This window comes from Lissotriton helveticus, chromosome 1_1, assembly GCF_964261635.1.
Source record: "Lissotriton helveticus chromosome 1_1, aLisHel1.1, whole genome shotgun sequence".
Lineage (NCBI taxonomy): Eukaryota > Metazoa > Chordata > Amphibia > Caudata > Salamandridae > Lissotriton > Lissotriton helveticus.
Genome location: NC_136057.1, coordinates 1,425,496,147 through 1,425,509,376, shown reverse-complemented (window position 1 = coordinate 1,425,509,376; position 13,230 = coordinate 1,425,496,147). Strand labels below are relative to the sequence as shown.

The following is a 13,230-nucleotide window of genomic DNA, read 5'->3' as shown; positions in this document are numbered from 1 at the left end:
AGTGCTCGTCAGGACAGACAACACCACGACGATGCACTACCTGAACAAACAGGGGGGGACGCGATCTCTCTCTATCTCGAGAATCGCAAAGAGTCTGGAACTGGCTTCTAGAACATGGAATAACACTGAAGGCGGAGTACGTCCCGGGCAAGGACAATGTCTTGGCGGACGCTCTGAGCAGAGAAAGGTCCCCATCCCACGAATGGGAGCTGGACACGGAGGTGCTGGAGCACATCTTCGAGGAGTGGGGAACCCCGCAAATAGACCTCTTTGCCACCAGAGAGAACGCCAAATGCTCAAGCTTCGCAAGCAGGCATCACCACCCAGGAACCCTCGGAAATGCATTTTCCATCGCATGGCGCAACGTCTTTGCGTACGCCTTTCCGCCAGTTCCACTGATACCCAGGGTTCTCAGGAAGATGAAGTCGGAACCCTGCACTCTGATCCTGATCGCTCCATCCTGGCCCAGACAACACTGGTTCACGGACCTTCATCGCCTCTCTGCCCGGCCACCTCTTCGCCTGCATCATCATCCAGCCCTGCTCACAATGTCCCAAGGGCAGGTTCTCCACCCGAATCTGAGCTCTTTAAAGTTGTCAGCTTGGCTCCTGAATACCGCGAATTCAGCCACCTAAACATACCGCAGAAGTGCAGAGACGTCCTTGCAAAGGCTAGAGCGGACAGCACTAATAAAACCTACTCACTAAAATGGAAGCGGTTCTGTTCTTGGTGTGAGACTAAAGGATTGCACCCCTTCCACATCACGCCGCAGCAACTGCTACCATACTTACTGCATCTAGCGCAATCAGGCCTCGCACATGCATCCATCAAAGTGCATCTTGCGGCGATCTCCAGATTCACAAGGACTTCTAAGGGTCCATCAATTCCTTAAAGGCCTCTTCAGGTCCTTCCCACGACCAAGACCAATCCCTCCGTCGTGGCACCTCAATGTGGTCCTTCACCAATTAATGAAGCACCCCTTCGAACCCATCCATAAAGCGGAGATCAAATTCATCTCATGGAAAACGGCCCTTCTCCTGGCTTTAACCTCTGCCAGAAGGGTCAGTGAGTTGCAGGCCCTCTCAATCCAAGATCCTTTTATGCAGTTCAGGGAGGACAGGGTCATCCTACGAACTAACCCTCGGTTTATCCCGAAAGTCCCCTCGGACTTCCACCTTAACGAACCAGTGGTACTCAGGTCCTTCTTTCCAAATCCTACCACTGCAGCCGAGAGAACTCTGCATTCATTAGATCTGAAGAGATGTCTTAAATTCTACATCGACAAGACACAACACTTACGGAAGTCATCTCAACTCTTTATTGCCTTTAGTAGACCACGGAAAGGCATGCCCCTGACAAAACAAAGTATTTCAAGGTGGATTTCTTCAGCAATCACCTTTTGTCATGACAAGGCCGGACGGCCTTTGGACTCACAAGTCAAAGCCCACTCGACAAGAGCCATGTCCACGTCTGCGGCGCTGTTTGCTGGAGTGCCGGTGTTGGACATCTGCAGAGCGGCGACCTGGAAGTCCCCGCATACCTTCACCAGGCACTACTGCCTGGATTCTGAGCTGATGAAGGATGCAGCAGTGGGCCGAGCAGTGCTTCGCCATCTATTCCAGTGAGGTGAGCCTTCCTACATCCCTCCATCCTTTACTGGTATGCACATTATTTTACTAATATTTACATGACAATGAATTTTGGTGGTTTGCAGTCGCATGATATGCATTATCTCAGACTCATATATGATGTTCCATCAAAAATGTGCATAATGTATTGCTTGCTACTCTGATTCAGGCATGTGAATCTATGAAAGACACCCAAATACTGGATAAGAAATGCGTTACTTACCTGTAACTGCAGTTATCCAGTATTAGTGTCTTTCATAGATTCACATGCACCCTCCCGCCTCCCCTGGAAGGACTCACCTATCTCTCTCTAACAAGTTTACGCCTGACTAGCTTGGTGCGTACGAAAATCTGAGAGACTTGGGCTCCTGACAGGAAGGTTCTAGAAGGAGGTGGTAGCTGATTGGTTGGTTCTCTTTACTTTGGTCCTTTTTACAAAAGGACACAGATAGGCCACCAAGGTGGGACCCTTGGGCCTACTCTGTTTTGGTCCTTTTTACATAAGGACATGGATAGGACACTAAGGTGAGACCCTTAGGCCTATTCTTTTCTATGTATGTCTATAGGACATTACTTTTATATATACCGGAGGCTCCCGTCTCGACGACGGGGAATGATTCAGGCATGTGAATCTATGAAAGACACTAATACTGGATAACTGCAGTTACAGGTAAGTAACGCATTTCTTATCTAACAAGCCTCAGGTCACCTATTGTGTCATCTGGGTTGTCATTTGGTTTTTAAACTTGATTTCTATTGAGACTTTATATAGAGTATAGGACAGTTTTGAAGTGTAAGCTTATAACTCTTCTACATGGAACTTGACGTTTCCCAGTCCAGCAATTCTTAAACAGGCATGGATGTCCTTAATGAAACATAACCTTCCTCCCTCTCCGTCGACATGTTGTCACCCCCTCCAAGGGAGGATCCATACAATTTCTTCTATTAGGTAATGCACTGTTTCTAACATCAGTTTCAGAAAGGGTCCATTCTTCACTTCAACCCAAGGAAGAAGCCAAAAGAGAACCTAGCAATGAAGAAAATAAGTTCAATGCTCATAGCCAGGGTGCTAGATCAGTTGCAGGTAGGCCTCTTGAGAGAAAGTCCTCCAGGGGGTTCCATGTTCCATTGGATTTCTAATGTTTCTCTCTCACATTGGCTGTGAGTAACTCAGCGAAAAGTGAAGAAGTCACAACAACTGATGGTTGCCAGAGAGTTTGATATTGCACAGGCGGACCTTTTATAACCTGTCTGCCCCTAATGACCTGGAGGCGGTCCTGTGGGGATGGCCCCACTGTGGCAGTGCAGTTGAGTCTGGCAGTAGGAATTGATGGTTTAGCTTTGTATCCTTCAGTGCCCTGTTCTCCAGCTTCTCCACGCTTCTTCTTTCTCCCAACGCCCAAACTTGTATTGTTAGCTGATACTCATCTGGTAAGGAGTGTCCCACTATTCATTGAGCTACTCCTTCAATTTCCACTCAGAATGATTTAATTTTGCAGCCACTCCACCAGCTGTGCATCACATCTCCCCACTGATTACAACCCCTTGTGAATTAGGATTTGCAGTAGGGAACATGCAGTGGATCTTGTTTGGGGTAAAATGCCGATTTACATCAATTTGTTATGTATCTCTCCTTTTATTACACTTATCAAGCTTTTACCTGTGTCCATCCCTAGAGCTTCCCACAATTCGAATTGCATTCCCATTTTTACATTTAAAGCACAACAGTGCAGGGCTTTATTACCCTGAGGTACTTGGACACATAGGCTTTTTTCTGCAAAGAAGCTGGAGTCACAAGACCTGTTGTGACTTCACACTGAACCAAGACTCGAGCTCCAGTGCAGACGCTGGTTTTTCTCAGTGCCAGCTACTCACCTTTTAATCCCCACATGAACAATATCACTGCACCGTCAGAGCCGATGATCACTGACCCTTAGCCTTTGACACACTGTTCCCTTGGGCTCCCGCCCTCTGCAAACCTTAAATCTTTCTCTACAATATTTTGGAGAATGCACCAAGAGTAAGGGGATGGACCTTTCCAAGTCTGCCATAGATTCACACCATATACCCCTGGAGAGACTAGCACAGTGTTTGTAATCTGTACCTCTTCCCATCTCACATGGAGAACTACAGTGGCACCTGCCAGGTCTTCTGCTGCACAAAAGGCCCTCCACTACCAGAGAGAATGGTGGTGGGTTCACCATAAAATGCAGAGGCAAGCTTCTTCCAAGACAACTGTCATCTTTGGGGCAAAAGACCTCCTCAGCACCAAGAAGGAAGAGTCTTTACACTCACCAATGTAGCAGCCCAAGGAGGTGAGAGTCTGGAGTCCATATTCTCAAAGGCTTTCAAAACACAAGATGAAGAGGTACAGGAACAGACACCAATCCATATCCAAAGCCCGGAACAATGCTGTACTCCTTTTCAATGCCCCAGAAGCCATGACCCCCAAAATGCCCTTCAAGAGAGGCAGAGCACTGCTTCCGAGGGAGTTGGGCTTTGAACCCCGAGTCAAGCCGACAAACGGCATAAACTCTCTGGCTTAGCTTCTCCGACAGGTACCTTCCATGCTTAACGGACTGAGTTGACTCCTACAAAAACCCAAACCAAATGCGCTGAATCATGTCATTCCATGATGCTGCGTCAGCCATGAGGCCTTGAAAAGGCCCACTCGGAGATGAAATCAACAACAAAAGCTGCACTGCTACTGGCATCAAACCACTGTCAAAGCCCCCCTCCATGCCAAGATCAGATGCTACAGAGGAGCCAGATTCTCATTGCTTAACAGAAAAAAATGTTCATCCACCATGACACTGCCAAGATCCTTGCCAAGCCCTGGTTCCATATCTCATTCAGATACAGAAGGAAAGCAGCCTGGCCTTTGACGATGAACCAGACCTGAAGCCCTCCAGACAGCCAGTACTGAAGAGGGTTAGGGACTCAGACACCAGCTCCCCACCCTTTCCACCTTTACCTACTGCACCTCTACCACCATCACCCTTCTACCTACACAGTTTCCTCCTTCTGACCCACAGACCATGGGATGTCTTATCCCCCACAGGGCCCTTATTGTAAGCTCTTTATGCCCCTTGAGGGAGAAGACCCATGCACGCATTACATAGTTAACTCCCACCTCAGGATCCTATATCTGGTCTCTACATAGAACCAGCGTTGTCATAGCCAATAGGTCTCACCTTTGGGACCTTATGAGTGTTAAGTTATCCAGCACAATATCCTTGGTGCAACAACATCAAGTGTTGCATGGCTAAACACTTATAAGGTCCCAAAGGCGAGACCTATTGGCTATGCCAATGCTTGTTTTGAGTGAGTGTCTCATGCAGGTATGCCACTGTGAGGTAGAGATGTTGCGAGTGCTTTTACAGGAGCCCCTGTGACATTACGCCTCTCCAAAATGTATCCTGGTTCTGGTGTAATACCTCTAGCCCCTATTCCCATCTTGTCGCACCCAATGCATCCTTAAATGTCCCATGTACAGCCAGGGTTGACACTCCTATTGCCCCTGTCCTCCAGTGACACTTTACCTTTCATGGGTGGTGGTGGTGGTGGTAGACGTGATGGTGGTGGTGATGGACATGGTGATGGTGGTGAACATGGTGGTGGATGTGGTGGTGGTGGACGTGGTGGTGGTGGTGGTGGATGTGGTGGTGGTTGACGTCGTGGTGGTGGATGTGGTGGTGGACATGGTGGTTGTGGATGTGGTGGTGGTGGTGGACATGGTGGTGGTGGTGGACGTGGTGGTGGTGGATGTGGTGGTGGTGGACGTGGTGGTGGTGGTGGTAGTGGACATGGTGGTGGTGGACATGGTGGTGGATGTGGTGGACATGGTGGTGGTGAATGTGGTGGTGGTGGACGTGGTGGTGGTGGACATGGTGGACATGGTGGTGGTGGAGGACGTGGTGGTGGTGGACGTGGTGGTGGTGCACACAATGGTGATGGTGGATGTTGTGGTGGATGTGGTGGTGGTGGTGGTGGACGTGGTGGTGGTGGACATGGTAGTGGTGGATGTGGTGGTGGTGGACATGGTGGTGGTGGATGCGGTGGTGGACGTGGTGGTGATGTTGGTGGATGTGGTGGTGGACATGGTGGTGGTAGTGGTGGTGGTGTGCGTGGTAGTGGTGGATGTGGTGGTGGTGGACGTGGTGGTGGTGCTGGTGGTGGACGTGGTGGTGGTTGTGGATGTGGTGGTGGTGGTGGACGTGGTGGTGGTGGACATGGTGGTGGTGGTGGTGAACGTGGCGGTGGACGTGGTGGTGGACATGGTGGTGGTACTGGTGGTGGTGGACATGGTGGTGGTGGCTGTGGTGGTGGTGGACGTGGTGGTGGGGGTGATGGATATGGTAGTGGTGGACATGGTGGTGGTGGACGTGGTGGATATGGTGGTGGTGGACGTGGTGGTGGAGGTGGAAGTGGTGGTGGTGGATGTGGTGGTGGGCAAGGTGGTGGACATAGTGGTGGTGGTGGACATGGTGGTGGGCGTGGTGGTGAACGTGTTGGTGGTGGTGGACGGGGTGGTGGTGGTGGACGTGGTGGTGGTGGTGGACGTGGTGGTGGTGGACATGGTGGTGGTTGACGTTGCGGTGGTGGTGGATGTGGTGGTGGTGGTGGACATGGTGGTGGTGGTGGACGTGGTGGTGGTAGACGTGGAGTTGGTGCTGGTGGTGGATGTGGTGGTGGTGGTGGTGGTGAACATGGTGGTGGATGTGGTGGTGGTGGACGTTGTGGTGGTGGACGTGGTGGTGGACATAGTGGTGGTGGACATGGTGGTGGTGGTGGACGTGGTGGGGGTGGATGTGGTGGTGGTGGACGTGGTGGTGGTGGTGGATGTGGAGTTAGTGCTGGTGGTGGATGTGGTGGTGGACGTGGTGGTGGACGTGGTGGTGGTGGACGTGATGGTGGATGTGGTGGACATGGTGGTGGTGGTGGACGTGGTGGTGGATGTGGTGGTGGTGGACGTGGTGGTGGTGGTGGTAGTGGACATGGTGGTGGTGGACATGGTGGTGGATGTGGTGGACATGGTGGTGGTGAATGTGGTGGTGGTGGACGTGGTGGTGGTGGACATGGTGGACATGGTGGTGGTGGAGGACGTGGTGGTGGTGGACGTGGTGGTGGTGCACACAATGGTGATGGTGGATGTTGTGGTGGATGTGGTGGTGGTGGTGGTGGACGTGGTGGTGGTGGACATGGTAGTGGTGGATGTGGTGGTGGTGGACATGGTGGTGGTGGATGCGGTGGTGGACGTGGTGGTGATGTTGGTGGATGTGGTGGTGGACATGGTGGTGGTAGTGGTGGTGGTGTGCGTGGTAGTGGTGGATGTGGTGGTGGTGGACGTGGTGGTGGTGCTGGTGGTGGACGTGGTGGTGGTTGTGGATGTGGTGGTGGTGGTGGACGTGGTGGTGGTGGACATGGTGGTGGTGGTGGTGGTGGTGAACGTGGTGGTGGACGTGGTGGTGGACATGGTGGTGGTACTGGTGGTGGTGGACATGGTGGTGGTGGACATGGTGGTGGTGGACGTGGTGGATATGGTGGTGGTGGACGTGGTGGTGGAGGTGGAAGTGGTGGTGGTGGATGTGGTGGTGGGCAAGGTGGTGGACATAGTGGTGGTGGTGGACATGGTGGTGGGCGTGGTGGTGAACGTGTTGGTGGTGGTGGACGGGGTGGTGGTGGTGGACGTGGTGGTGGTGGACGTGGTGGTGGTGGACATGGTGGTGGTGGTTGACGTTGCGGTGGTGGTGGTGGTGGATGTGGTGGTGGTGGTGGACATGGTGGTGGTGGTGGATGGGTGTTGGGTTTTATAATGACTGTTGGCACTTCGTTTTTACCTTTGTGTGTGGGCTGTGCGTTTACTCGTGAGTGACATTTAATAATGTGCTTTACATGAGTACCAGTTATCTTACATTGGAGCGCTTTACATGAGACCCAGTTACGTTACACAAGGACACATTCGATTTTGATAGGTACAGGGTCCAAAAGTAGTCGTGCTGCGCTGTTGGTGTAGTTTGGCACATTACCCGTAATATCGTTTAAAGTCTCATTCAATCTTTCTTTTAGCATGACTTTGTCCATTATTGTTGTTTATGTTTAGTTACTACTACTTGACAAAACATCGCACAAAGAGTAATTATTTGTTGAACAAAGTAGTGAAATATAGATGAGGATTGTATATAACGTGTATATTTGTAAATTGTGAAATCGTTTCGTATATATGTGTAAATGTGTATTAAATGTTTAGTGTTCTTTCTTATTCATGATAATTGAAAAAATCAAAAAATGAAAGTATGAATTCAAAAGGGTAAAAATAAAAAATACCCAACAAACATAAGACTAGGATTTGTTTGTTGCTCTTAAAATTGGAGACAAGAGTTAAATGTGGGGCTAGCAATTTTTTGTTTATTGAAGTACTACACCATGCCATGTAGAACTGCAATAAGCAGGGTGGGGTGGGTTTGTGGGCTCTATGTCAAGAGACCTTGCGCCTCTGGACATGGCTGAAACATCAGGGCAAATCCCGGGTGGTTCAACACCTGGCAGGCTCTCTGAACGCCAGGATGGATAAACTCAGCTACAGATGCCTAGTGGCTCACAAATGGTGTCTCCATCCGGAGGTGGTGCAAGGTCTCTTTCAACAGTAGGGAGAGCCTTGGTTAGATCGGCTCGTCACCTCTGAGACTGCGCAATGTCAGCGGTTTGCACGCCAGAGTTTCCAAGGCGGCTCTTGCTCGGATTCTCTTTTCATCTCAAGTGGAGCTCAGGCCTCCTATACACCTTTCTGCCCATACCACTCCTACCCTGAGTTCTCAAGAAGCTCATGAACTACCGGGCCTAAGTCATCCTTGTGGTTTCAGACTGGGCTCAGAGAGTTTGATATCCCAAACTGTTGAGCATGGTCGTTAGTCCCCTGATATAGGCACTGGGCATGTCACTTCTGGTGCGAACTATGCCACTTGGAGCCGAACAACGCCACCTTCTGGCATGCAGGGGTACTGCTCATAAAACAATTCCAGATCCAGTCTGATTCCTGGGGATATCTAATGTAAGAAATCTGCAGCTAGATAGAGTCTCTACCAGATAAGGTGCTAATAAAGGTAAGTAACTTGTTCATTTTTGCATCCCAATTCATATTTTTACATCCCACTTCACCCAAAACATCACCAATACTTTTGATTTATGGTAAGTGGATGACACTATTAGTTAAAGTGTTACCATTTTGGAGTCATTGCAGCTCCAAGATTGTTCACAAAGTGCCTAGCAGGTGTAGCAGCTCACCTTCACAAAAATGCCATATTTGTCTTCCAATACCTGGATGACTGGTTGATCAAGAGCAGCAGTTAGTGAAAGTGCATAGCACACACTCAAACATCAGTGTGCCTACTTGACAGGCTAGGGTTCACCAACAAATTAAAAAGATGTGCACCTTCAATCTCAGTCGATCAGGCACTTCCTGGGCTGTGTTGTAACTGCTGTAAGTGGGAAAGTATGCACCAACGAACAGACGATGATGACATTCCATCGCCTGCTGCTTCTTTGTTAGGCACACCGTCTCCTCACTATAAGAACCATAATAGAACTGCTGAGGATGGTGGTCTAGTGCGTAGCAGCGATAATTTAATACGCCAGACTACACATTATGACCACTCCAGAAGTGCCTCTCAAGGCAGAGACCATAAGCGAAATATCTTGTGACAGTAACTACCAGACTTCATCACTCTGCTTTGGTGGAACAGCAACAATCTGTTGTTGGCAGGGCCTTTCTATACTTCCGTTCGCAAGCAACCATCACCACCCACACATCCCTTGTAGGGTGGGATGGTCATCTCCACAAAATGACCGTATAGGGCACCTTAACCCCTCAGTACCAGGTGTACCACGTCTTCTACCTGGAATTCCTATCCATCTCACCCACAGAGCCTTCTTCAAACCTACTCGGACAAGCCAGTCCTCGTAGAGATGAACAACATTATATCCATGTTTTACATTCATAAACAGGTAGAAATATTCCCCCAGCTCTGCACATTGGCTCAGGAGATCTACCACTGGGCAGCTTGGAACATTAGCCACCTGTTGGCAGAGTATTTGCCTGGTGTGGAGTACAACTTTAGCTCTGTTCCGAGGAACGCATGCTTATCCTGCAAGAGACATGCAAACCAACTACTCACGCCTGTTACTCAGCTAAATAGAATACATTCATGCACTACTGTGTCTCTAAACCGGTAGAGATCCTTTTACTGCCTCTAAGAGATTGTCTGCTACATTCTACACTTATACAACACCGGCTTTGCCTACACGTGTATATTCTTACACCTAACTGAAGTTGCAACATATTTACAGAACAGGAAACATTCATCACTTTTCGAAGACCCAATCAAAAAAATCTTTAAGGAGGGTTTTAAAAATATAATACCTCCAGAATGCCGTTGTTATTGTTTGGAACCTGAATGTGATCCTTACCCGTCTCATTGGACTGCCCTTCGAGCAGCTACACTCATGCAACTCTTGGTCGGAAGGTTGCTTTCTTAGTCATAGTCAACTTCTTTAGACACAATATTGAGCTCCAAGTTCTTGTAATACAGGAGCTGTTCATCCAGATTCACACGGATTCTAACTTGCAAGTTTAAATGTCCAAGACGTTTCTAAATTTTAAACTCTTTAAAGCCCACTTAACATTTTTTTCCAATGCTAATATATTAAAAACTACTGAAAGCATTTACACGAAATCAAAAAACACTCTACTTTCATACCTCTTTTGGTTTAAGTCAGTTCAGCTATTTTTGCTGTAGGGAGAGTAGCAATTCTTAAAGACGCTTAAATGAGAAATGCAAGTTTTTATTAACCCCCACGCCCTTTAATTCGTTTTCTCCTGCACTGGTCTGTCTGAAGCTTAGCACCTTTCTATCTGGGTGTGTAGAAGTTTGTGTAGATTTGTCAAACTGCGCCAAATTGGCAATCCAAATGATGCATTTTCAATGGATAGTGTGTCAAAACTATAACTACATATCAGGGCCCTGGGCAGTGCTCAATTTGAGCCTGTGGTTGCAGGTGGAGCCTGTGAGCACTCAGTTTTGGGGACCGGCATTTATTTTTCCTCAACAGAGTTAGATTCGCAGCTAGAGGAGAAAAAAACACAAAATGGGTAAGGAGGAAGACATGAAAGATGGAAACACAGTTACAAAGAGAGACAGCAGGTATACAAAAGAACTTGCTGGTGTGTGATAAAGAGACAGGGAGTATATTGTGGTGTAGTCAAGAGTTGTGAGTTGGAATCAAGGCTATGCACCCTTGTTATTCAGCACCCAGGCCTTCAATAGTGCCGGCTGTGGCTTCTGAGCAAAACTTTGGGTCTGTCACTTCTTCCTTCACAAATTAAGGATTGGTTGTATGGTGATTTATTGGTTAAATCACCTTTAATATAATTGTAATACATACGTCCTTTATAAAAAACTATTTCTATTTTCTTTGTTACAGGCCACTTGTGACATCTCTGGTCACCTGTAATAAAGTATTAACGGAACTACTCAACTGTAAAAAGTTGAAACAATTCAGTTCTGAAGTTAGAATGCTTGCTGCCTGAGTTTTTTTTACAACAAATATCTAACTTCTCTTTGGTGTGTTTACTTTTGCACTACAGATTCTACTTTCATTCTTCATGTTTGTGGGAAGGGTGTTAGTGTAACCATAAACTGGCAATATTTTACCAGGAGCTTTCCTTTAAACCTCAGATCCAGGCCATCACAGCCTCCTATTTTGCACTACTAAAACCCTTAAAGAAGACCCTAAAATTCCAGTCCCACTGGTGACTTCTAGATTATATTATGCAAACTATTTCTATACAGGGTTCCTGGCTGATCTTGTTTACAAGCAAGAGATGGTCCAGAATGTGACTGCAAGATAGATTCTTTAATCTGCCTATTTCAAGGCTTTACACATCACTTTCAGAGCTGTCCATAATAAGAGCCCTGCCTACCTGATTGACAGGATCAGAAAATATGTGCCTTCAAGATCTTTACGATTGGGCAGTCAGGGCCTTTATTTATCCCCAGGATTCGCAGACCCAGAAGAGGCGGTCGCCCCTTCTGTTCTCTTTCCTTGTGTGAAAGCTCTAGGAAGAGCTTGTGGTAGCTTTGAGAAAGTCTGCCTCTGAAGACTATTTTTAAAAAGGTCTTTAGATAGCCACTGGATGAGGTTGAGTCATTTGTGGGTAATCACAGGACGCTTCTTAGGAAGCAGGTGTTTGCGCTCAGCAAACGGCAATCATTTATTCATATAAGGATTAAAGTACCCTCGACCATACGTTACAAGGATATTGCAAATCAACATGGATTTACATAATCTTATAAAAGAACTATGCCTTTGGCCTCATTCCTCTATATGGTCACAGAACTTTTCAGTGACTTGCAATATCCTTATACCATACGTCAGGGAATACTTAATTCCCTATATAATAATACATTGTTTCTTATTTATAGCACTTAATACTGTAGTGTTGCCATTTCTAAGCACTGTAAATAATACATACATACAAATACTTTATTTTGAGTAAAAAGATCAAAGCACAGAAAAAATAAAAACTAGATACAAAATATGTTATGTTATGTTATCGATATTTGTTATGCGCACAGCTGCTCCAGCGAAGGAGCGTCCTGGCGCAGTGACAAGGTAGGACATAACATAACAGGAACTAAACAGGGAAGACCACTAGGAAGACAGACTAAAACAAGAAAGTTTTAATAGCTTTCCGGAAAAGCATAAGGTCCTCCAGCAGGCGGATTTCAACCGGAAGGGAATTCCAGATGGTTGCAGCTTTAACACTAAAAGAGCGTCCACCCGCCCGGCAGTGCCTGAATCTAGGGACCACAACAAGAGCCTGGCCTTGAGAACGGAGGGTGCGTGTAGGTACGTAAAAGGACAGGAAGCTAGACATGATTTGGGGGCCTATACCTTTCAGAATTTTAAAGGTCAAACAAAGGACCTTAAAATGGATTCGCTTCCTCACTGGAAGCCAGTGCAGGGAGCGGAGGACACTTGACACAGGACAAAATCTGGGCAGGCCAACAATCGCTCTAGCCGCAGCATTTTGTACCCGTTGTAAGCGGGTAATTTCTGTCAGGTTAGCCCCCACCAGGAGAGAGCTGGCATAATCCAGGCGAGAGGTGACAGTGGCATGGATTACCAGCTGCCTGGTTGGGGCATCAAAAAATTTAAGGACAGGTCTTAAACCCCTAAGGAGGCCAAAACAGCACGCTGCTGTTTTCTTAGTGTGGCCCACAAAGGTAAGACCAGCATCCAGCCAAACTCCCAGATTTTTCAGTTCCGATACCGGAGATGGAGTTGGTTCCAACTCTGCCGGCCACCATTGGTCACCCCATAATTCCACTCTCTTTCCGACAATCATAACCTCTGTCTTGGTGGCATTAAGCTGGAGACAGTTCCCTGTCAACCAGCTGGCCACCGCCTTCAGTCCATTCTGGAACCTGGGGGCATCTTGTTCCGCATCCCCGCTGGGAGTAACCGCCAGCTGCGTGTCATCGGCATATGAGACCAAGGTCAGGCCCCACTGCCTAGCGACCTCAGCCAGCGGTCTCACGTA

At 47.9% G+C, this 13,230-nt stretch overlaps 1 protein-coding gene across 1 annotated transcript in view; it reads left to right on the top strand.

Moving 5' to 3' along the window:
* The window catches only part of CACNA1A (calcium voltage-gated channel subunit alpha1 A), a 1,120,700-nt gene that overhangs the window by 453,414 nt on the left and 654,056 nt on the right, over nt 1-13,230 (top strand). The window lies entirely within an intron of this gene.